General features: G+C 44.3%; 1 protein-coding gene across 5 annotated transcripts in view; it reads right to left on the reverse strand.

Moving 5' to 3' along the window:
• plxnb2b (plexin b2b) overlaps positions 1–24,996 on the reverse strand; it is a 127,497-nt gene extending 102,501 nt beyond the window's left edge. The window contains exons 1-2 of one of the 5 annotated variants that reach the window (XM_020079062.2): positions 24,461–24,842; positions 21–207 (exon numbers count right to left, since the gene is read on the reverse strand). The gene's annotated coding sequence lies outside the window, so the exon portion shown is untranslated. Of the gene's footprint in view, positions 1–4; positions 208–24,460 lie in introns of those variants that run through there. The other 4 variants (XM_069528162.1, XM_069528163.1, XM_069528165.1 and 1 more) reach the window with 4 other exon arrangements.
• Between the last annotated feature and the right edge of the window lie 2,009 nt (positions 24,997–27,005).

A 27,005-nucleotide genomic window follows, 5' to 3' on the forward strand; every position in this document is an offset into this window, starting at 1 on the left:
TGACCTCGGGTGCTACTCACTAGGGAGAAGCAGACAAGGGTGCAGTGAGCGTCTTGGCTGTTGGAGTGGAACGGAGCAGGGTGCAGAGGCGCCCACACAGTGGGCCCTCTATGGACACTTCAATCACAGGCAGCCGGAGCCTCGGGCAAACTTGGCCAATTAGCCGCACACTGCCGCTGACCCCCAGCTTCATTAAGGGCCTAGGCTCTGGATAAGGGGAGAGAGGAGAGGATTAGGGGGGGGGGGGTGAGTCATCAGCATCGGCCAGGTTTAGGAAGAAACACACATGCATTTGCACGGACACACATGCTAGAGGTGAAGCTCAAGGTTATAGATAAACACAATCAACTTTGAGAGCACCCTATATCACCCTGTACACAGTCGCCCAATCACACTTCTGCCTCCCTTTGGGTTTACACCCGCAACAAAGGTGGTGGTGAGGTGGGATCGAGGCCAGAGGGCAACGCGTCTCCCTCTCTCCCACACTGCTGCACTGACAGCAACAGGTGTGGTGGCCAGCAGACATGCAATTACCAGGCCGAGAATCTGCTCTTTGTGACAGAGACAACACAAGATCAGAGGGAAGATCGGAGAGGAGGGGAGAGGAGGATACAGACTACTGAAAGTCCCTGGAGGGAAGAAAGAAAGACGGGGTACAGAGATTTGCAGTCGGCTCTTTTCATCGCAAATCCCTTGCCAACAGAGCACAGGCATAGGAAAAAAAATACATCAAAAACCAACAGATACATTGGCTGTGCTACACCTGTTGTTCTGAAGTAGAAATACACGTTTACATGCTTTGGTGGTCTGGAGAGACCTCACATACATGATACATGTGCACAACAGTGAGACAATGATGAGGGTAAACAGACAACATGTCATTTCAGCTCAGATTGGGTGGGGCTTTTGGAGGTGCTATGGGACAGGTTGTGCTCAATGAGCCTTGACAGAGAGACTGTTTGGTGTATGCATGTGTGTATGCCTGCATTACAAGTGTGTGTATATCCACATGGGACCTCTGCTTGCATCAGCCTTGTGATGGAAACCTCAGCGGCACTCTGGAGTGGGGGTAGGAGCTTCATACTCTCACTCATTTTCCCTCCTCTCCCTCTCCAATTACGGGGCCTTCGATCAGGCAGTAATGTTTGTGCGCTTTGCCGCCTGTGTAGCAATAACTGCTGTCAGAAACCTTGCATGCTTGGGTAGAGAGGAGATACTGGCCCTTTATTTAAAACAAGCCAAGGATAAAAGATCAATGGCCCAATTCAGGCCATGAATTGGAGGGAAAAAGTTCACAAACATACTGGGAGATTATGAGAGGGAGATATATGTGTGGATAGGGGGAGCGAAGAGTGAGGGGGCATCTAGCTCATCTGGGTGCTAGTGGCTTATTGATCGGTGGAGACACACAGCTCCCAACCATTCATCACAGGCCCAGATAACTCCTATGATAGTACCCTGCTGCTGAGCAGCTGCAACTGGCCACATCCATTATCCCTCAATGTGAGCTCCCTGGCCTGGGAACAGGCATGGTGGTACTGTAGGGTGACAGGTTGGAGGGAGGGCTGGGAAGGAAATGGAAAAGTCCAGGCCTGTGGTTAGGGAGTCTGTGTCTGAAGCCAATGTACACAAAGGCTGGGGAAGGGGTTGAAGAGGCTGTGATTTTCATGAAAAATGGTGCAGTGACAACCAGAACAGAGATGGGAAAACTATGTGTTTGCATCATGTGACGACACCACTGTTTCCACTTCTCCGCCAAACCGCATAAACAAAACGGTTTTATGACCAATAGCACACAAACCGTTCGAGTGACAGGAACTGCTGAAAACCTCTGTAAGTATGTATGTGTGTATGAAGAGAATTCCCAGATTGAGCAGGTGGGGATCAGCCATAATGAGGCATGCAGGGAGAGATGGGGAGGGGGGGGTCGGAGTGAGGGCAAAAAAGGAAGGGAGGAGGCCAAAGAGCGAGGGAGAAAGACAGAGTGAGAGTGATGGAGACGGGCTCAGAGCCAGAGACAAGGCCCCAGAAGAGCAATTACAGGAGCTCCAGAGAAGGTGTGGGCCCTGCCCCCAGGCATAGTTTCAAACAGCACAAAGCACTGCCAGACAGAACTATTAACACACACAGACACACACAGACACACACACACACACACACACACACACACACACACACACACACACACACACACACACGGCATTAATGTCACAAAAACATCTGAGAAGCAACAGACAGAGAAGGACAAAATAGGAGAAGACAATGAGTAAAAGTCAGAATGAAGGAAGAAATAACCACAAGACAGGAGTATTTTCAATGGTCCCAAACCAACACAGGACCATGATAAACTCCCCCTCGTTTTCAGAGCAGCATTCTGTTCTGTTCCGAATCTGTTCCCTTAACAGCATGGTGCAAAAGCTAAAGCTCCACGGCTGAGGTCAGTGTGCACAAAACTTTCAAGTCGACCATGACGAGTACTAAACAACACTGAGAAGCCTGGACAGCCTTGCACCATGGTGCCTGTCACAGATTTAAGTTCCAAACGGTTTCTGAAGGCAACAGATTCTAACCCCCCTCCGCACCCCAAACACCCCACCTCACCCATCACTACCACTTTCACTCTGCTTAAAGGAGAAGGACAAGCTGGAGAGAACAGGCAAAGAATGATAGAAGAAAAAGAAAGAGAGATGTGCAAACAGATAGGGGGGAGGGGAAATTAAATTAAGAGAAAAGTTCTTGCGCACCGGTATGCACCATTGATTTCCTATTCTCTTGGAAACATTTAATGAGCTTAAATAGGAGCCTCGTTTGACACTGCCACAGTGACTCGGAGGGGCCTCCCAGTGAGAGGAAATCGTTCAGCGGCTGTGACGGCTACCAGAAGGGGGTGGAAGATAGAGAGAAGATAGAAGAGGAGGAGGAGGAGAGAGGGATGGGGGGAAAGTCAAGGTTTTAATGCCAAAGCAGGAGATGTGTGCAAGATAGACGTTGCCTTATTCTCGGGAAATGGCCCATGGGTAGTATTACTTGCCCGGTTTTCAATGAGGGAGGAAAAAAGAATGAGGAATGGAGCACTTTACCAGAAGAGGGGCAGATGGAGGTGGAGAGTACAGGTGGTCTACATTTAGCCAAGCTGTCTAGTTATGTGGGTGCTTACCACTCACAACAGGCACTCATTATAAACCCACAATGTCCAAAGTGATTGACAGTTACTGCTGTTCTGCGATGTTTCACCTCATTACTTCCTGGATGACCTCCCTCTGAGGCATTCAACAGATAACTTTTGCTTGGCGGCCATCTTGTTTTTTTCTACCTTCACCGCTCTCTTTTCTCCCTCTGTCGGCAGGAGAACTATTGTCACTTCAGAGAGCAAAGTCCAGAGGCGCTTCACTGCTCTCTGCTGCTGATGAGGGCCCCACTGGGAACCACCGGCAGTCACTTTATGAAGCTGTCTCGCAGAGTGAATGGACTCAGCGGCCCTCCACCTTTTGCAGGCAATCATAATAATAAAAGTGTGGAGTCAGGCCCGGTTGTGCACTGGCACCACTGGGGGCCTTCCCATCGCCGATGGTTTTGGTTGTGCCTTTTGCGTGTGATGATTATGTGAGTGGAAATGGAACTGATTTAATTTACTTTACTCGATTAGCTTTTTTTTTTTTTATTTGCCTGAAGCCAAACTAGCTAAACTGAGAGGAGATATAACGACGAATGACACCAAAACAGAAACCAACCCAAAAAATAACCTCAGAATGTTCACAGGTAAATGTGGCAAATCCTGTTAAAGATTGCTGGTGACCCAATGTTTGTCAGATTTGATTTGCAATGACAATAAACAAATACTGAATGTTCAGACGATTTTGGGGCTTGACTATCTCTGGTTTCCATTACTAGTTTGACTAATAGTGTTTAAAGTGTGGAGAACAAAAGACCATTGATCAAAAAGCATTGGCCATTGGCTTCTAAGTTTATCTGCATTTACTTGCTCATAGGTGTTAATTGAGATCAGCCAAAATGTCGTATGGACCTGAAAAACTTACAAAAAGAAGTGCTGGTTTTATTTTGTGTGGAGAAAGGTCAACTTGAGAGATAAAATAATCTAATTGGACTGTACACAGTATTTAGTGAACAGAAGATGGAGTCCTGGCCCCGGATATAAATATTATTATATATATATATATATATATATATATATAGTATATAAAATATTGGCTGTTGCTCCCAGAGGCAAATTCATTATCACACGATAGCCAATGGGCTCTGAGATTACGATGGCACCAACACTGGTCAGCATCTTGCTGTATTTTAGAAAACAGATGAGTCATCAGTTATTTTGATCCAAAGAAGATTGATTGATCTATGTAAATGTAAAAGAAGGAGAGAGAAACTGTGCTTTATATACTCTTAGGAAGGCTGTATAAAAAAAGATATAAGACCAGCTGGTAATGACTGAGTGAGGACATGTGCTTCTGTGTATGTACTGGTAAGGATAACCATACATTTTCAGGTCCCTGTGTTTCTGGCTTTTAGCAGCTTTGACATTCCACCAATGTCTGTTTCGTATATTAGCAGGTCAGAAAGGCAGAAAGGAGTTCTGCAGTTCCTGACCCCATTTTTTTCCTCAACTGTGGCTCAGCTGCTGAAAGAGTAGTTGGCTTGTACCACCTCTGAGTATCTATCCAGACAGATGCATAGTAAGCTTTGCTGCAGCCAGTGTGGGTATTTGGCGCAAATGGGAGCAAGTGCTGAGACCATGTTTCGTTGGGCTTTCATGTGTGACTTACAGCAAATGGTTGTGCTGAGAAAGATATTTTTTATGAATATGGACCTAAGGCTGAAACAACCATATGACCCTCTGGTGATTAATTATGGTGAAAGAAAAACAGCCCATGTGAGAGGACTCTTTTTCCCTCTGAAGAATTCAAGCAGATCCACATAGGCGTGAACTCCCACACATACATAACAAGGATAGGAAGTGGAAGAGATGAAGAGTAGCAAAAGGACAACGTCTTGAGAAAGGCATAGTGTTGGGAGTGCTCTACGCCGACTTCATCAGTGTCCCCAGCTGTCACTACCACCATTTGTGCTCAAAAGAGTGCCATCTTAAAACAATTTCTCACCGGAAACGATCTTTGCTCTCCGTTAGAATCTATGGGCCATCATCTATATGACACTGTGGACCATTCTCCAAGTCATTTACACTGGCCTATATATAGCCTGTAGAGAAAAGGCCATTATCGAAACAGAAAGCTATATTTCATAATTGCACCACGCTTCCATCCCCTCAGTGAAATTCGCTCTCCAGAATATATTCTCGCTCACTCTTTTCCATCTCTCTTTATCTCCCTCTCTTGTCTGTTGGAGAGGGTGATTTTGACATGCTGACTGTCTCTCCTGATGCAATAACCACTCTCCATTTGTATCTGAGGATGGTGCATTAACTAGACAGCGTAATCAGCCGGCACAGGAAAGGCAGCAAGCCTCACCAATCGGCTGCTTTTTACCACTCTAAGCTTTAACAGCTTGTCATTAGGCCACAATTAGCACAGCTCACTCTGGATAAAGAATACTTTCACCAAATCTGTTGTTGCGCTCTGGTGAAGTCATATTTATTTGATCACTCTTGACGATGAAGGTAAGGACTTCAAAGTAAGAAGATTTAAGAAAATCCCTCATTGTGTCCTGGGACAATGCCAGAATCCAAACTGATACCATTGTCAAGGTTTCTGAATAAGGACGTGGACAAAAAAGGCTTATCACCAGACACTGTACTGTACACAATGCATAATTCATCTAAAAGAATAGGCAGTCAAAAAAAGTGAAATATTCAGTGCTGCTGCCTTATCATAAGTGTGTGCACTTTCCAAAACAGAGAGGTGAGTTTTGCTGAAGTAGCCCTGTGGTAAAGGTGCGCTTCAGGTGAACACGTCCATCCAGCAGAGGATGCAGTAGCACAAACCTGCAAAGCCAAGCTCAGTACGTACAACCACGTTCCCTCCCTCTGGGCTTTGGAACAATAAAGAGAAATGCGTGTCCCTGTGGTTATTTGTGGCATGCTGGCAATGGGCAGACACAGATAAGAGTTTGGATCGGAGGAGGCTGACACACTGTGATTATCTCCCGCTGCTGGAATTGACCGTCCATCAATCCAGACAGCCAAGAGGGCCGGGGCTGGCCGCCTCAATTGTTGCCTGAGACAAGATTTTTATGATTCAATGACCTCGAAAAAAATGAGAAAATGTGTCAAGTGATGCGAATGTGTTGTTATACTGGCACACTCATGCACAATGATTCAGATTCACAAACACTCATGACGAGACAGGAAAGTGTTGCAGTCTCAGAGGTACGATAACTGGGGCATATGTTCTCGCCCTTAAGTTTTAACACACACTGCTATATTCAGAGTCTACCACCTGACTTTGAGGGCTCCCTCTCAAGTCACAGGCTGCTTTATTGGCTCTTTCACCACCTTCCCCCTCACCTCATGTTGTGAGGTTCTGGACCTGAAATCATGCCCATACACCAGACTGAGCCACAGGAGAAGTGGAGGAAGGGAAGGAATGAGGAAAGGGAAACGTAGAGAAAGAGCGTGTCAAGAAGCACATTCTTTCTGCTGAGCGCCATCTGGAAGTAGAAAGGTAGATAAACAATGACATGAGCCACATTCCCGTCTCCTTCCAAAAGCCTGAGCAGACACACGCTCATCACAATGCATGAGCGCCATCGCTACTGATCCTGTGCAGTGTGCCAAGCATTGTCAGGGATTGGGTCTTATCAATCGTTGGCCAGATACTGAGCAGAAGCATGAGGCAAACAAAGGGAAGGGGAGAGAACAAAAATGGAGGGGAGCTGCGACAATGTGACACACAAATGAGATGATGGCTGGATGCCACCCGTCCCCGACTCAATTTAATCTGGTCAAGTCTGCCCAAAATCAAAGCAATCTCCTCTAGTGAGCTGACAGAGGAAGGAATCAAACAGCCAATCCCACCCAAAAAGTAAGTTTCTGTGGAATTGAATGAGGGGATATGGGGCTGTGCAGCATTGTGCAAGGCATACAGACGATTACAACTGGGGAACTCTGCTTTATTTAAAAAAGTCCATTTGCATTCACTCAGCTTTCAAGAGGAGCTTGGGGGCAATGTTAGCTGCTGCTCCTGCTGCTTTGAATTCCTCACCATATTTTTCAGCCCTTCTGGCTTGCAATATATTACAGTAGTAGACGAAATCTTTATTATCCCTTATGGGGAAATTGCCCTTGTACTAAGTCAGAGATAATAACAAAAACAATATTCATACAATACAAAAGCGATGAAGACTGGTGAAGAGCAACAGCCGGAGTAACAGCTGGAGGGACACTCCCTGAGGGTACTGCACCTCTTGGGGCCACCCTGTCCTGACAGGGTGCTTAGCTAGACCTGGGTAAGACAAGAGTGAGACATACAAAGGCTGCAGAGGGAATGACATGAAGAAATAGGGCCAAAATGAAGAGAATTTGACAGCTATCCCTTGGGCGGCTTGAGGAGCTGCACCTGTGTGCACCTCGGCTCTCCTCAGTTTAGTTTCTGTCTCCTCAGACTCCCTGCCCACTCAAACATGCACACAGACGTTTCCTCAGCTCTGTTGGCACTGGCTGAACAACAGGGGGGAGGGATCAGGTGGCTGTGGCATGTGGACTGAAAAAGAAGGATTGGGAAGGGGGTTGACAAATGTGACTTGTCAGGTAACATTCACAGATGTGAAGGGATGGAGGGGAAAAAGAGGGCGAAGATAGGTTAAGGGAGGAGAGGGTGTGTGTCAGCTCATGTTGGTTTGTCAGCGAAAAATCGCCTGCTGTGATTGCAGTCAGTAGAGGGGAAAGTGAAAGGCACAGACACTCTTAAAGGGGAGGCATTTAGAGTGGGTCTGTTTGCTCCCAAGGAGCGCTACTGATTCTGATTGAGGAGACAACGAAACACTCTCTGACTGGGACACTTCTCAATACGATGGATCTGATCAAACAGAGCAGGGGGGATGCGGAACAGGAAGAGCCCTGGAAGCACGCAAGGGCCTGGAAATGTGGGTCAGACACATGATACATTGATACAATGACTGACGAAAACAGGAAGTGAAAGGAGACGAATGGGAGAGCAAATGAAAACAGAAAATAGAAAGAGCATAATCACTTTAAAGTGATTTTGCCCAAATTAATGCACAATCCTTCAGAAGTATTCAGACCTTGATAAATGCCCGCTGTCTTGGCTGTTATTAAACACCAGAGAGACTGGTTGGTCCCTGTGCCAGGCAAAACTAATTAAAGCCAGGCAGATGTGTCTGGACAGTAGTGTACCACACACACACACACACACACACACACACACACAATTGTTCACGTGCATGCACACTTACACTAATTCTTTCTCACACACAACCTCTAAATGGGCTGTTAACCATGTCCATGGTGCAATCAGCACTGGCTGATGAGCTGTCACCATGCTAACTACACCAGGTGAACACAGAACAACAGCATCTCAGAATCAATTTCTAACTTTGGTGTGTTGGACTCCGGAAACTTTTTGTCAGCCAGCGGCCAGAGGGAGAAAAAACGCCTTTCTCCCGGGTGCCTTATTATCCTCGCCAGTACCAGGCAACATGTTTGGTTTCTGTATTCCCCACCTTCTCAGCTGCAGGTGATGATGGGAGTTAGAGCTAACAGCAACCAATTAATCTTTCATGGTGCACGTGCATGTTCTTGCTTTTGTCTGGTCTGCTCTATGAAACTGAACGAGACTGCAGCTGTACAATGGAGGGCTTGTGACACTTTCATCCTCCTCTTCCTCCCCTCCATGTTTCATTCTGATATTTTGTGAGCCAACAGCTGGGCTTTTTTTTTCAATAGCTATCATTACAACAGCCTACAAGCATGAGAGCTGTACTCCAAATTGCTGATGGAAGCCCAACTAGCTAAGTTAGAACTATAGATGAGATTGCATTGGAAATGTGACTACTGAGGAGGGTGGGGGTGTGTATATGTTTGTATTGTGTGTGTGGGGGGGGTTCTGCTATTAGATGATAAACATGCAGAGAATCTGTACTCACACACACACACGTACAAAGGCACATGACATGAGGCAATGCAAGCAACCATGTTTTATCTTCATTTAGGCTGTCGGCCTCATTCCCTTGTAATCACAGCGATCTACGGTCACAAACCAGCCCCGCTCTCACTGTCTCTAAAAGACACATACACACAGTGGTGACTAATCACCCATCTGGAGCAGCCATTCCCAGGTCCAGATGACAAAGCGTGCATGCCCACAAATATAGGCTAATGCCCTTCTCAACAAAAGGCTTAAGCTGCATTAAAAGCCAAACAGACAGGTCTAGAGAGGGGGAGGGGGGGTGTCACAACATGGCTCAGACAAGCATGGACATGGGAGGAAGCAAGTGACATCACAGATAAGGGTGATGTACTTAGGCTAGCAGCTAGTGGCTACATGGAGCTGACAAGCCTGTACGTGCAGTTGATTTCAATAGCAGTTCCCCGAGTCAAGGACAGGGAGAGGGCAGAGCCAAAATAGTTACAAAAGCTATTTCAATGTGACTGGGCTAGTTTGTGAAGCCATGATGTGGCTCACCTGCAGGGCTCTGCTGAAACCCTCTCGTCGCAAAATATTTGCATGTTAGCAGTGGCAGGTGCTAGCCACCCCCTCTCAGAGTAGTCCTCCAAATGCCTCAACCACATTGGAAAACTGTTTCCCAAGCAAGCGCTGGATGGCATGAGCCAGGTAAGTCTCAGAGCTGTGAGAGGGGCCTGATGCAGCAGTCAAAGCCAGGTTCTGGATTTGGGATAAGGTTGGATCAGAGCCAGGTGCCATTAGCGAGCAGCGTGTCGGACAAAACGGGCAGAACACAACCTTTTCTAAGGCAAAGAAGGACTTGATCGGAGCCGTGGTGAAGAGTGCTCGGCAGCTGTTTCATTCAGGCCTTCTGATAACAACCTCCCTGTCCAGATTGGCTACTGCAAACAGGAGTGAGGGCACAAATACAAATCACTTCTTCGATAGCCTACACTGAGCTAAGCAAAAACGAGCGAACTAGCATTCTCTCATTCATTTCTTAGCTGATCAAGCCTCTTATGGTTCAATGTGTGCTGCTCTGAAGAATTTTAATGTGCTGGCCTGCATTTAGATTAATGTGCATCCTTACAAAAGAGCATATGACAGCATGGTTAATAAGCAGAGAACACTTTAGCTATCACGAAAAGCCAGAAGTATGAACAGACAAAGATCTTGTAAATGGCCCCAGCCATATCATTTACCGTACAGCCCCTAGCCAGACGTAGGATCACACACTGGCTCCCAAGACGGGAAAGAAGGGACACTTTCATTACTTAATAGATAACATCCTGAGAATACTTTCTAAGGGATGAGTCTTTGCTTTCAACCCCCACTGTGAATAAGCAAACAACCAGCACATCAATAATGAGTGTGGGAAATGAAAACTCTGGGTTATTTAATTCTCTTTTTCCACTTAGTGCTTGGATATAACTACAAAACAATGCTTATGAGCAATGTGAGTAACAGATGGAAGCACAGGCACTTAACCCCAACAGCACAGGCCTTTAATTTAGTTTTAGATTTTGCAAAAAAAAAAATTTTTTTACTCAATTTTACTCTCACATCAACTATGAATATGTGCAACAAAAGCAATATGAAATAGTCCTGGGAAAACATGTGGCCGAGCCTTTGAGTGGTGCTTGATCTAAACAATCAGTCATGGATTCAAGTGGATTTTTGCTGTGCCGGCCAACCTATCACACACTGACCATTGCAATCACCAAAAACAACAAGCCTTTACATCTGTGACTGTGGCTCAGTCCCATTAAAAACCCATCACACCCACTACCACCATGCTACACTTACTGTGCACAAAACCCATTGCTATAATTGGTTCCACTGCACCCTTTACCCGCTCTGGACGGGCCACCTGGCAAAATGCAAACAACTCTGCAGCAGGTGGAAGAGAAGCAAAATCGAGTCATATCTGAGTCAAAATCAAGCCTGACACATTATTACAAACATGGGGAAGAAGTGAAAATGTGAGGGCTGTTACAATAAAATAAAACATTGTTTCATTGCCATCAAGGATTATAACACCGTGACTCTGGGCTGACGGCACAACACCAGATAACAACGCACACTTCATCACCCTTCACAAGCAGACAGAAAGGTGCGGTTGTGAAGCGGATCCAATGTTTCACAGCGACCGCGGTGTGGGCGACAACCATGTCATTACCCCAGCCTGCATCGAAGAGGAACCCCAGAGCCCGGTGTTCGGAGACTCACGGGAGACTCAAGAGAGTGTTTGTGTGATGGTGTTTTGACAATGAGACAAAGATAAACAGAGAGCAGGGACAAGAGACTGTGAATGTGTATGCAAGTGTGAAAGAATTAAGTACATGGAGACGACTGTATGCCATCAAGAGTCGACTCTAGTTGAAGCGAGCGCTGTGGAGATGTTTGTCATACCAGAGCGAGGAGCGTGTCTGGACTGGGATGAGACTGCAGGAAAATGTTAGTGGGCCCCTGAGGCTGCCTAAACAAAAAACACTGCGCTGCTTCAACAGAACACACTCAACGACTGACTTCCAAACTTTAAAACATGATTTAAAAGAAAGCGTAGCTTACGGCCATTCATTAGTATAAAGAAGAAATTTTAAATGAGAGCAGAGGGCAGGGAGAGAAGTTATTTATGGAAAAAGTGTGAATTATAGGCATAACTGAACTAATCATCACCAGCGAGAGACTGTACGAACTCATAATCACTCATAATTGTTTCTTGGTGTGACATGACTACAGATAAAGGAAAAGTATAATTGATATTCTGAACTAACTTTTCTTAATTAAAGCACTGATTATTCTGCTAAACAGACTATGACAACAAGTGGCGCTGCACTGCCCTTTAGAAAAATCTCTTGCACAGCATTACACTGAATTCCTTTGAGGCCTCTGTTTTGGCAGTGCTCTGCTGTCCGCGAATCAGGACGTCCAATGATGTGTAAACAAACACTGGCAGAGTGGTTTGTATACGAGACAATACTCAAACCAAGTGCCTTTATTTGTTTTCTCCAATAAATGTCAAGCTTTATTAATTGACTGAACCTGAGAGGGATAGAGACTGGAAGAGGAGAAAGGCAGTGAGAGCTACAGTAGTGTGTGGACTACTATGATTTCATCCTTCTCTGCTCTTAGAGGACAGAAGACATTGATGCCAAAATCTCAGAAGCCAAATTCACTTCTTTCTTTCTTTCTACAATGCAAATCGTTTGGAAAGTTTGTCTCATTGGTGTTGCCAACATTCCCACAAACCCATCTGTCCTCAGTAGTAACTTACCTTTTTCTTTTAACTGAATATTTTCCACCATTCACTGATTTTCTTTCTTTTCAACAATAACTCTGAAGGCCATTCCATCATTTTGACAGATTAAAGAACAAAGGGCGATAGGTAAGTAATTCACACGCAATGCTGTCAAAAACCACATGATGACCACCGAGCAGGAAAGCTCATGCTGTGGAATTTACTGATGTGAGCGCATGCAGGATTGAGAAATCCTGCTCTGGTCAATTTCCCAGAAGAAATGTTCCATAACTTGAAAACTTTGGCTTAAGTGAGAACATGGGCCCTGCCTTCAGAAAAATATTAAAATGGACGCAAGTCATCTGTCCCAGTATAAGGAACAAAACCTAATGACATTAGCCTCTGGAAAAATCTGTCTTTATAAAAAGTGAGAGTCCAGTTCCAATCAATCAGACCAGAAGGAATGTTTGAGCTCAGATAGGCTCCAGCAAATTATTGAGTTCAATTAAATTTCGGCTAAATGTTTGTTCATATGTTAATTGTGTATCGACTCCTTTCTCTTTGGTGTTTGAGTGTCCTCACTACAGGCAAAAATGAATCATTGTGATTTGAGTGGTGTAGGCAGTTACTGCACAATCAGTGTCTTTGTTCATCTTTACTCTCTGTGCCCTTATCAATGCATAATCTGTAGGTTTATTCTTTACATTGATTGTTACCGAATTGTTTTGGAAAATTAAATAATGTTAAAAAGGCTAGATCCCATCAAATGAAAATCAAAATGACGGTTATGATAGACTATACATTTTTACATCCTTGTTCGTCAAAATGATGAGACTTGAGAGGATGTCTAACACAACCTCTGTACTCAACATTCCGATGAGCACTCTACAGTACCATCTCCTGCAGTACAGTGATGTAGTAATAATGCATCACAGATTACAGCAACAGTTTGTTCCAATGCTGCTTTTGTACAAGTTTTGTAAGTCATCACCAAACCTTGGAGCTCCTGTGGGAGTTGTTTGCATCAACTTCTGTCACTGTAGGAAAGGAGGAAGTTCATTTAACTCTTAATCTCTGAAAAATAATTCACATGACTTTCCAGGTTTTGGTGACCTAAACATTTTTTACCACCTTGGGTAAATTACAATTTAAGGCTATTCAGTGGATTCGAACAGCTCGAATTTCAATAAAAATTTGATTAATGGAAGTGTTCAACTTGTAGTGAGTGTGTGTAAATATACAATTCACCTAAAAATTGAACCAAGTCCTCCCGTCTGAAACTACTACAAGATATCTGTGGGTTGAAGGGCCTGTGGATTAAAAAGGGTGGACATTACACAAAAGGGGACCTTGGCTTATTGAGAGCCAGGTATGGGTATATAGGGAAGGTGGCTGAAGACAGTGCACTTAATGGAAGTGACAGTCAGCAGATACGGGCCAGTCCTCTCCAACCGCTCCTGCCACCCTTCTCCTCCGATGGGCGCAGAAAATAAAAGGAAAATAGAAAAAATAAATAAATAACTGAAACACCATTTCCCCCCATCTACTGATTACATACAATGCACTACCACAGTATGAGAGAGGAAAGGGAGGTGAGGGGTTGGAGTGAGGTTGGGGGGGATGGTGAATAGACGGGGGAGTGCTGCCAGGGCCAACTTTTAGATACCATGGTTATCAGCAAGAGAAGGAGTGGGAGAAACAAAGAGGAAGTTTACAGGCTATGTTTTATCTGAAAGGGCATTAAACTGAGAGGCACACAGGGGATGAGACAGCGAGGGTAAAGAAAAAGACCATTCAGACGAAAAAGGAGAAACTGTCCAAAGCCAGGCAACCTTCAGAAGTGTCCTGTCTCCCTAACTCAACAGTCATACACACATTTCACCCTTGGCTGAAAGTCATCGCAGGTTCACGGTCGCTGGCTTTGATAGGAGTCCGGGCCCTGGAACGAGATACTAACAACCCAGAAAGCTGCTCGTCGTGCTATTGGTGCAGCTTGATATCCAGAGAGAGAAGCTGTCACTGGGATGGAAACTGAATGCGGCCTTTGATAAAACACTCAAATAGGAATAAAAACAAAACTGGATGTAGGCAGCCCGTTAGGATGTGATAGATAGCCGTAGTAGATAGAGGGGGATAGACAAAGATGACTGGGGTTAAAACTGTGCCCCAGTGTGTTGTCCTTGACTCCTTCAGATGAAGCTGAAGCTTGAGGTGAGAAAGAGTGTTGGCATCCTTCAGGTGTGGGCTAGAGAGGGATGAGGGGCATGTAGATGAGGGGACCCCCCACCTCTCCACAGCAGCCAGGCACAGCAACCAGGCAGCCCACTAGAGCCCACTAATCAGAGAACTTAGCCACTGACCTCTCCACAGGCTCTATACCTTTTAATGAGATCCATGCCTTTGATTCATCTCACTGCCTGCAGGGAGACAGATCACGCATAAGCTCTCGCACACACACGCGCACATACACACACACGCTGTAGATGGACACATTCACACACCACTGTGGACACAAAGACACGGGAGATGGACACATTCACATCCACACACCACTGTGGACACAAAGACACAGGAGATGTACACAGCTCAAATAATGAACACTGTAATCCACAACGGGCAAGGGCTTTCATGTGTGCGCACACATGCACAGATAAAGTGGATACACAACCATGGACGAGAACAAGTACTGCCTGAGAACTAACTGAAGCCAACTAATCAGCACACACAACGACACACACGGACGTAAGCCGAGCCCAGCTCAAGGACTCAACACCCACCTTGTTAAGAGAAGACTGAGGGAGGTGTAGGTGTGATTACATCCAGACATGCTTGCTCAGAGATAGAATTGAATTATTGATCAGCCAACAGATTGTGTTATGAGGAATTCATGGATGCATGCCCGGGTTGTCCAGCTCCCTTAGGGTGAAAGACAGAAATGTGTGTGTGGACTCACTGTACATTTATACATTAGTGTGTACTGTATTCGTTTGTGTATGTGTCTGTGAGGAAGTGAAGCTGAGGGGAAGCAGGTTGCCCTGGTCGAGGTTTGAATTATTTCCGGTGGGCGAAGCAGTGAATCGATCACGCTGGCTGGGGTGATGCATACAGAGGGAAGGCCTCACCCTCATTGCGCTGAGAGGGCTTTAACTACTCGCACATTGAGTGGCTTTTTCACTGGCAATCAGACAACAGCACAATCCCCAGCTCTTTATACCACAGATGGAAAGAGAGGAAATGGGATTTTTATTTGTCTGAGCTCCACGGGTGGTCTGCTGCAGCTAATAATGCACTGAAATACAGGACCTCGCTTAGCTTAGGTTACCTTGCTAAGATCAACACCTGCTGACATGAGATGCGTGCCATTAGACAAAGGTATGACTGTATTCACGAGGCTGTGGCACCTGAAAGCAATTCTAACCAACAAACCATTCAACACTTCCTCAGAATAAGGAACTGGATGGGATGACATCGTCTTTTTTTCATATCCCCCCACACAACTCTCAACATTAATGAAACAACAAATCACTAAAATCCAGTACAATCAGCTTCCCAGGACTGAATTTTTTTTTTTACTTTTTACTTGGTATTACAACATATTAAATAATCTCGCTTGGGTTGATTATAAGTTATTTTATTATTTTTCAAAGTGCAGAACAGATGCCTTGTTTAAGCAGGCTGCTCAAGGGGGATCATGTTTTGATTTCAAGTCAGAAGGTGTAGAGACACTTAAGAACCTAGTGGGACTAACATGGGAGTTAATGTTTTCCATTACCCAAAGACCAACTCCATATGACTAATTAAACAAGCAAAACACAGAGGACTACATGATGACATCTTGACAACAGACTAACACACGGACTGGAAGAGCAGAATCTGGCTCAAAATTATGACACCATATAAGAGAGGAAGAGGAGGAAGAGGGGGAGGAGAGACATGTCACTGGAAGTGTATTGTAGATCACAACAGGGAAGGTTGCAGAAAAATCTTAATGGAGTTCTGGAGTGGTGGATAGATGGCTTCACAGGCTTGGTCATGCTGCCAGTCAGCACCAGTTCACCAGGAAACAAGTGACGCCACACTGACACGGCCTCTTACACCCCACTTTGCTTCAATCTGTTATTGGAATGCTGCACACTTCTCCACATCCAATTGAAATGGGATGAAAGTAGAGGGGAGAATGTCTCCTGGTGAGGCTTGTGTGATTCGGGGATCCAATTTGGCAGCGGGTTTTTTTGGTAAACATTGTAACTGCAGCTTGTTGTCAGAGAATGCACACTGGCAAGCAACATTAGCTCGTTCACTATGTTGTAAGCAAAGAGACATGGTCTTGCTAATAAGGTTCTCTAACCCCGGCAGCAGATCTACTCCACCTAATGACTGTAATTAAAGAGCCCTGCTCCACTGAGGAATCAATGACGTGGGATCAGCTCAGACGTAGAATAGACGTAGCTACAGTGGAAAGAGGCGACCACAGGGCTGAGTTCAAAAACTTACAACCTGAACAAATGGGAGGCTTTAGCATGTGTTATGGTGGCTTGTAAATATTTGGGCATTCTTACAGGGCATGTGGCTGCGACTCTGATGTCATATTCTCCCAGGACTGTCATTTGCTTTAGTTAAAGGCTGGAAACCCCAGTGTGGAGCAACTGTAAACACAGATCTGTGAAAAAGAGGAATACTGGGAAACAGGGTGTCACAGGACATAAATAAATTGTGCAAGAAAAGTACATTATCTACATGACCATCACATGGCTGTACAAGGCTGTACACAGATTAGGGTAAGAAGGGAGGGGGTAGAAAAAAATGTAGACACAACATCTCTATAATTTGCAGACACCAGCATAAAAATATCTCACAAATTTCTTCTTTACACAAAAAAAAAAGTTAAGAGAGGAAACTTAATCTTGGCAGCTTTAAGGCCGCCCAGATGAGTCAGTGAGAAATAATGCATGTCATCACGGCAGCGTGAATAGGAGAGTGAGGCTGGGGGGCAAGCACAGGCACCTAAGACATAGAGCTATGATGACACCTCCACAGATCTGCATTTCAGAAGACAGCTCCGAGCCCGAGGCAAGTTTGAAGCACTGGGATTAATATCCACATAGACTACAGACACACTGAGTAAGAAAAGACAAAGAAGAGAGCAGAAAAACAGATTCAACAAAAAAAAGTTAAGGAGCACAAGAGTACGGATGAAGACAGTCTCCGTTTTGCTGATAAAGGGAACTAGAGGGTATGTTCAGAAGTGTTAACATAAACAGGAAGTTATAAACACAGGAGCAGTGGGCACTTCCACTCAGTTCTGGTACTAAGGTCATGGTGGGCTGATAAGACATAGCGCACATTCCTGTAGATCAAAACAAAGTCATTGTTGGTCCACTCCAGTAGGAGTCTGCCTCAAGCCCACCACAATGCCCCAACTAAACAAGGTCGTTGCAAAGGTAAAGTCCTTAGTCATACAAAAACCTCCATGAGTCTGCTTTCCAAAAAAAGAACACAACAAAACATGACAAAACTCAACACCAGACTAAATTATTTTCACTGTGTTATTGCATTTTTGCCGTCTACACTTGCTGTCTTTATCGTAGGTTTTATTAGTTTTTCTGCTATTTTTCTACTTCACTTTTATCTCAGCTGAGTCGTCTCTGCACTTGCACTGGGCGGCCCCTTCTCCCTTGGGTATCAATAAAAAACTTTAACTTATCTTCAAAAACATTACTGTTACCATAGAAAATCCCACCTTGTGCTTTAGCAACCTTAAATTTTAGAGACCAGCGGTCAAAATGTCAGCCGCTAAGGTTAAGGCCATATCTCTGGCAGTGTTATTACTGCTACCGAGACTACTGCCACAGTAAAACAGTCAGTCAGTGTACAGAAGAGAAGCAACAGACTATGTGGCATTTAACTAGATTCTCAGTAACTTTAACAATTCCTGTATGAGCGGATTTTAATAGGTCCCTCTTGGATCATAGGCCACTGAAAGGCCACGATACCCATCTCATTTACCCGACACAAGAACATGATACTGACAGAGAAATTATTTCATTTTCATAATATGATTTTTTGGGGAACTATAATACTGGAACACAACCCCACCTGTATACTGCCTTATCACAGCTTGATTTGGGCACTGTGGAAGAGGTGAATACACATATGCCTGTGTTAGTGTAACATGCTCCTGAGAGTCAGTCGCATGTGAACTCTGCTTCATAATTTAATTTCACTCAGTTAACATTAGATTTAATTTGAAACACATCATGACAAACGACGACTGAGTTTCAAAAGGAGGCCTGCCAGCTTTACGGACAAGCACATCGTTCCACCATGAGAATTTGCCTTGACTTTGAATTTTGATTGAAACAGACAACCAAGAGACAGACACTGCAACCTCCAGCAGAGCTGCCACCCCCGTGTCCACTTCCAGCTGCCAGTAGAATTCGGCAGATGCCAGCGATAATAAGGACAGCATGTGTTTCTTCAAGATCTAATACTGCTATTGCTATTTTAGACCACATTCTGTCAACCAAATTTATAACGTTGATTTTAAATGTTATTAAAACATAATTTTCAATGTATGAAATAATAATAATATTATCCCAAAAAAACGAACAAAGTCTAATTAAAACGGTTCAAATGCAACATACCTTACTTTATACCATATTTTTATTATAATCTAAGAATTTATACTACTTAAAATTACAAAAATGCTGCACTATAACACAAACACTTATGTGGTAGGTAGGCTCTCCAGAAATACTTCCCTGTATGTATAAATACATAAACAGGTATCTCTAGCAATATGGAAATTATAGCGTCATTAGTCATTCATGCCAACAAAGAATTTGTATTTTTTAAGAACCATCTATTTCTATTAATTCTGTTCTGACTTTCACTTTGCAAGCAAGTTACTTCCAAGATCCACAGAATCATTCATCTCTTCCATAAAGTTACACTTGCAAAGACCAACCCTCTGTCTTCCTTGGTTTGCCTCTTTATCTCCCCCTTTACTCTCTCAGGTTGGTGTGACCTTCATCTCCAGCTGTTGCCAGTGCACTGACCCTTCATGCATCTGTCGCCCACCAGTCCTGGCTGAGGCTCACATTCAGTACTTCATAATTAATCGTGTGCACACACAAAAAAAAAAAAAGTGAAGAAGAGGACTAATACTCAATGGCAACTACAGAATTAACATAAATCAAGTGGGCATCAAATTAACTGTAAAGCAGAGGTGATAATTAAAAATGATCTTGGCAGGAGTAAATTGGTCGGCTTGAGGATTAACTGTGAAATGTCTCGAACCCTCTGGTTCCCTGGCTAGGACTGAATGGCACTCAACATAGAGCAACTCTTACTCAAGAACAAAAAGTGACAATATATAAATACAGGTGCAACTAGAATAGCATTTAATAGAGTCCATATCTCAGAGGCCAAGAAATCCTACAAATGCTCCACATGCTTCAACTGTAGAAACTGGAAAAAAGAGGTAATTGTACAAATGTAAATATAATAACTATAAATATGTCTATGTCAATGTTTTTTTTACATCAAGATCCATATATTCCCAAAAAATCTCCCCAGATGGAATCACCATCCAACCCTGCTGATTGTGGTTTCTACAAGTGATAAGCTGAAATCTATTTTATTTTTATTCAGTCTGTGTTAAGGACTTTTATTAGTCTTCTCTTTTTCACAGTATTCATCTACCAACAGTTGGATGATGTTGTTTAAGGTTTTCTGTTTAATCAATAATGTTGTTTTATGATTTACACTTGAACTGAAAACTCTTATTATGGCTGTGTATATGGACCGTATACTTGCTTTCTCATGGTTAAATGACAATATTCACCACCTGAAGTCAGAGCTCCTGAAAAAGGAAAAGCTGCTTCATGGCTTTGTCTCTGTAGCTGCTGCCTAGGCACAGCACATATTATGCTGCCGTCACGCCACCCCCAATAGACATTCCATCAATGCACTAGTCTTAATGTTACTGCGTCTCTCGTCTGCAGTTCTAATCAATCCCATTCAAAACTGAACACTACATGGGGGAAAAAGAAAAGGTGAACTGCAACTTCTTTTTGTAATCCACTTGCCACTATTGCTCACCCAGTTGCCCAGTCATCCAACTCCCTAATGTTTCCGAGGGTCTAAAATTCTGGAGTCACCGACACTCCCCTGACTGGTCTCAATGCACACTGGCCCTGTTCTGGTTAACCTGGAGGGTCAAGAAATGAAACATTGACTCATCTTCAATATATTGAAGTCAGAGAGATCTGCAAAGCATCTTTTCATCATAAAACAAGGGAACTAGACTTAACATAGCCCGTTTCATTGCACTGACTAAAGCAGGCATGACCAACTTCCTTAAGTGTTTCAATGGATGGTATTTTGAAATCAATGTGCCAGACAGAATACATTTGATTCCTGTTCTCTTTTCTCCTGGCAATACAAGTCTGAGGAGGAAAACATATGACTTAGATTTGCCAGGTTGGGAATGAAGGTGGCCCCTCACTCTTACCATTGATAATACATTTCCTTGGTGCTAGGTTGAAATGCCTGGCTGGGTGTGAACTTTTGCCAGTGGTCTGAGTATGCAGGCTTGTTGACAGTAAGCAGGAAGTATCAAAAGCCTCTGCAATACTGTGTGTCTGTGTCGGCCTGTCAGTTCAGCTGCCACAGGGAAGTGAGTGAGAGGAGGCAAACTGAGGCAGATGTCTGTATTGTGTATCCATCACTGGTGTTCAGTCCTCAGCTATGCAACCTCAAGGCTGCTGACAGCCAACACCACTGTTGTTCCCAAAATGCCTTTTGTACAGCGATGAAGATCATGGTTTCCTCTGGGATACCTCTTTTTTCCCCAAACACAACCGCCTACCTCTGTAGAACTTGTATAACATCAACAGTCTCCCTCTCTACTATTTTTAATATGAGGATGTCTCCGTTCTTGTGCAGAATACCTTGCCCATAACCTATCAACCAAGCAATTAAGGCAGCTGCCTCCTCATGTGAATCATTTATCTCTTTCAGGAGAGTGAGCATGTTTACAATATTCATCATGTTCCTATTACTCATGCTACAAGCACAGAGTGTGGGGAATGGTAAAATTGGTTAAAGGTAGAGATGAGGGTGTAAGAAAAGAAGTGTAGGCAGCAGCCGCATGAGTTGGCAGCAGCGTGGAAAAGAAACTAAGCTGCGATGGGTTGAGAGCACTGTGGTGTCGGTCACGCACATGGGATGAAAGACAGTGTGGGTTGAGAAAATGTCAATGTTGTTTTAGAGGTAAAAGTACACCCTGCTGAGCTGAACTTGACCAAAATGTCTGGTGCTGAAGTGCTTGACTTGGGAGCCTGCAGACAGACCAAGATAAAACCCTGGATTGTGCTGAACTGAAAGCTGCATGAGGTGGTGGGTTGATGGCAGGAGAGAAGCACTGCCAAGCTGCTATCTTCTGCCACAGAGCCCAGCTCACATCCTGCTGCTGGGGGAGTAAGCATCAGAATTAGCATGATAACACCTCGTGGGTCTGTCATACATCAGCTTTGTTATCTCCCATCTCAAGCACAAAAGAGAGGGGGAAAAGTGTTGAGTGGTGAGGGTTTAGTCTGTGAAGTACAAACATCACATTGGGGCAAGAGGGTGTGGCAAAGAACAGAAAGCTGTTGAAGGGATAGTTCAGGACAAGGCCATGAAGTCCAAGGGCACAGGTGGCAGCTGAAAAACCCAGCGGAGATAAGATCAGAAATCTACCTCGGCATGACGTCCTTTCATCATAGTATAATCCTCAGACATGAAAAGACAAGCCTATCTCCAATCTGGAGGGAATCTCTATTCCCCAGATTCTTCAGCCGTCTTATGCCAAGCTGACACGCCCTTCATGCATCAGCCCACATTTCCCTGACGCGTTTGTGTACCTTAGATAAGCAAGAGTAACAAGGTAATGCATATGGATCTTTCTCATGTGCTCCCTCCCTATTTTATGACCAATAAGTTTACAAATTCCATTCCACAGAAGGGGAAGCCAATGAGTGGCATACGCTGTGCTTATTAAAGTGACGGCACATTTGTCAGGCGGAAATATTTTTTAATGATTTACATGGGATCCTGTTTTTAAAAAGAACAGGAAAAAAGGAGAGTAACTTGTTATTTGACGCACTAACCAACAGCATATACACAATAAATGTATCAGTTAGTTTAGAGCCGTTTTCTGTTTGGACGCTACAGACGGAGGCATGGGATTGCTTGTTGCTTAGGAGGATTATGGTTTTATTTTCAAAATGAAAATGACAGAAGTCAGTAATCCAATGCAAGGAAACAAAAGAGACTGAGGATGGGTTCAAATTTATTTGACCTCAATACTCTATGAAATGCGGTGCTAGCTTCCAGGAGACGACACGGTTTTAAACTATCTGAGGAAACTGTGGAACTGTAAAGGACAGGATGAACTCTGGCTTTCCCAAAACATGTAGGAGCTTAACAGTCGAGAACTCACTGGCCAATAATTTGCTACCTCCGTTTCTCAGTTGGTCAGAGGCTGTTTTACTGGATCCGAAAATACTCTCACCACAAAGTTTAATTTGCAGACGCAGCGGCCCATTACTAAAAAAAATAAGAAAAAGGGGGACTTGTGGAAATGCCTACTTTGTTTGTTTTTTTTCATGTTCATTTGTATTGTAGGGTATGAGCTTGAAGTTGGCTTTTTTGGGATTGTTTTTTTAGAATTCTGCCTCACATGACCTGAATAAGAAACGTTTCCTATTCGCTTGCCCTGAAAAGAGCATCTATGATGAAGAAGTGTGGAACGCTTGTCTTTTCACCCTTGCAGGGAACAGGGGAAAACATTTATCACCGCTCTCCTGCACGCAGATAAGGTGTCTCTATTTATTCAGAGTGGAATAGATAAACCCTGAATGAAGCATTGTGGGGCAGGGAGAGCGAGAGAGAGGAAAAAGAGATGGTGGAAAGAGGGCAAGGAAGCAGATAGTTTTTCAAGTTCCTTGTATGTGTGTGTCAATGTGAGCAGATGGCATCTGCTGGTATACCATCCCTGCACAGGCAGGAGACTGGAGGCTGAACCCCTGCTCTAACCCCCTTCCAGCTACCACCACTACCTCCAGCAGTTGCTTTTCCTGCCTCAACGTGCCCCCTGCCTGCACTAATCCATTCCCACTCTGGGTCTGTTTGTATAATGTTATTCAATGAGCGTAATCCCTAGGAGATGGAGCATCCTAAGTACAGTAGGTCTGAGCACGAGGGGGGCGGAAGATGGCAGCAGGCTGCAAATAAAAGGATGATTCAGCTGGATAACAAGGCAATACAGTGGCTTGTTGAGAGCCAGGGACTGAGGGCTACACAGTGACAGAACTACACAGGGGATTCAACAGGGGCATGAATAGTGCTTCTGTCTTCTTGTTCTCAACAAGAGAGACAAGACAGAGAGAGGGAAGAAGAGGGGGGGAGACAAACAAACAGGAAGCAAAGCCCGCTACTACTCCCGTCTTCTCAGCTGTTGATGTACAATCTAGTGTCCAGAGGTGAGGAACACAGTTCACATGCCCATTCCTCACTGAAATTGGATCAGCAGAGGGGGACAGGCGGCTCCTTGTGGGGCGGCGGGGCAGATGCTGTGGCTGCGGTGCTGCTCGGATGAAATGCTTGGCTTGGGAAAGAGCATGACGGTGGAGTTTATAGCAAGTTCGCAAGCATTCAGGCACATGACTACAACTACGAGGAGTTACAGACATGCATTTCATCGTTTCTGCACAGCGACATCGCTGTAGATTGAATTGTGCAACACCTCTAAGAAGGATCAAATCTTTTCACGTGAGCATTCTATGATCTCGGTTCACAGTTCACTTCCAGGACACGTGTGGGGAAACAGCTGCAATACTTCGGACTAGTAAACAGATGAATAAACCAGTGACATATAAGCGGTGTTATTTGAGGGTGAGTAACGGCGTTCCTGTGAAGGGTTTCCGCTCCCGTGCCATGTCGGCGGGGCGTAAAATAGGCTATCAAACTTGATGCTCGTATTTACCGGGGTTTGAAATTGATGGCACGGTTAAACGCGGGAGGAAATAGTCCCGGTCCCACTTTAGAGGGATGCACCAGCTTTTTCCTAAAAACTCACCTTGGAAGAAACGAGGGCGAAGATAGGAGTTAGTTGAGTCCAGATTCTGAAGAAACACGTCCCCTGGAGAAGTGATTAAAAAAAAATACAAGTCCGAGAGCAAGTTCACATTTTACTCTCCTCAACACGTCCTGTGAGGGAGTCCGGAAAAGGCACTATCCCGGAGGGACGACACGCTCCACTTGGTCAGGACCGGATTGTCAAATCCTTGTTGGAAACGCGATACGGACAAGTCCTCAACAATAGAGACCGGTTTACGGTGCCAGGGACTTTCTCCACGCCCAGGTGCCGAGTCACATGGTCATCTCCAGGTGTGTGTGTGTGTGTATGTGTGTCTCAGTTTGCATGGACACACCTGTGGGATCCGACTCAGGCTCTGACTGTCATGTAAGAAAAAGCAGGAGGCTGTACCCAGGGAGGAGGAGGAGGAGGAGGGATCGAGCGAGGCACACACTGGAGGAGATCCGACGGCTACATGGATATACTCCCCTCCCACTCCACGCTCTCTCTGCCCGGCTAAAGCCCCGCTGTGTGGAGACAACAAGCGGCGGGTATGGTAACAGGGAGAGATGAGGAGGAGGGAGGGAGGGGAGGTCTCCTCCTCGTCGACGCACAGGGATATGTCCGCGGGCGATGGGAGCGGCCCGCGAAGTGTGGTCCGGTTCCAACACGAGACTAGCCTCGGTTCCTGGGTTGCTCCGGGCAAAATAAGAAAAATACAGAACAATCACAGCCGCTTAGGTGTTTCATTTTACACCGTACCAAAGAAGTGGAGTTGACTCTGGTTCAGGAAAAAGAAACCCACAATGCCATGTGATTCAAATCCTCAAATAACAAGTCTGCCAACTTGTTGAATCACAGTAAGATCAAGTAAGGTAAACTTTAAAAGGACTCTGTAATCTAAAATATTATTTAATTTAATTATCTAAAATACATATACTTTTACATGCAGACAATTTAGGAATACTACCCTACATATACTGATGAGGTGAATACTGAATAGCCCAATGTCAGGGAATTTGTCTTATGCACACGCTTACCTTTTAAAATTGTGTGTTGATATATTTTTATTGATCTGAATTTGTTTCTCAGATGGTTGACCTGAGAGGACTGAAGGATTAGATATTGTTGTTTTGTGTATTAGCTGCCATCTTGTGTCTTGTGATAACATGAACCTTGAGAGTCTGTATGTCATGAGGGTAATGGACATTTTGACATGGCTTACAGTGATTGGTAATACACACATGCCTCTATTGTACTTCAAGATATTTGGTTTGACTGTAAGATATTCAAGAAGGGACAACTGAGGCTCGTGGAGTTATTCATCATTGTCAACAACTGACTAGAAATTCACCTGTCTTCATCAGACATCCACACAGAACATTTTTCTTCATCATTCAATACAATAAGACTTATCTCTCCCCAGACATTTTGACTCATCACAGTATGTAAATCACAAGTGTAAAGAACAACACCAACAATGCCTCTGCCTCCGACTCGGCCTTTTGATGCGTGTCCTCCCCCATTCTCTCTTTCTCTTCACTTCACACTTGCACTGTCCTCACAACAAAGGCAATAGGGCCCCAAAATATCTTTAAATATAGACAGTATAGTCTGACAGAACAGCACCACAACTAACAAATGGGTGACTACAAGTCTGTAAAAGCAGATATTCTGACTAGTATTGATTTCAGTGACACTGTATGATTGTATTACATTATACTGTGCATGTAAGATACATGGAGCTAGAAATACTCTTCCTACGTGCTGTTGAACTCCCAAATAACCTAATAAGAATTATCTCACTCCAGACATTTTGAGTTGTCACAGTATGAAGAGCACAAGTGTTAAAAATAACACCAACAATGGCTCTGTTGTATTCACAGGTCCTTCCAAGTCAAGACAGCATGGCAGCGAGCCAACTTCCATAACACAAGCACCAAGAATCCAAAGGAGCTAAATGGAATCCAGCCATTATAACTGTAATTATGTACGGCAGCTTTGACATGTCAAAACGTCCTCTGTGAAAATGACCTGCAGAGGTGCAGGGCTGTAGAAATACTACAGTCATTAATCAATATTATTTCTACCACAGTGACACACCAGGAACCAAAAAGATGCCCTATTTTATGTAAGTGAAGTTCCTAAAAACAGTGTATTACTACTACAAATATATCAGAATTTCCTAAATAACAAGGTTTACTCACGTGTCACTTGTGTGTAATTGTAGACTGTAAATTCCTCCTCATGTCTGAAACCACACCTTCCCACAAACAATGCAGAGGACATCACCGCCCAAGCAGCTACAGCCATTTCAGTGCAGGTGCAAACAACAAATTTTGAAAAAATAATGGCATTTGAAAATAGCCCAGAGCATGTGTCTGTCCTGAAACAATCCCGTGTTTACCCAGGATAATCAACAGCCATCACTGTGGACAGTTTACAGCATATGCCTTTGAGAGGATGCACAGTGAAAACTGCTGACAGAGCAGTGTGTCAGTTATCCAGACTAAGACACATTGCTGTTGAGTTTTTACTTATATTT

This window comes from Paralichthys olivaceus, chromosome 7, assembly GCF_024713975.1.
Source record: "Paralichthys olivaceus isolate ysfri-2021 chromosome 7, ASM2471397v2, whole genome shotgun sequence".
NCBI classification, from domain to species: Eukaryota; Metazoa; Chordata; class Actinopteri; order Pleuronectiformes; family Paralichthyidae; genus Paralichthys; species Paralichthys olivaceus.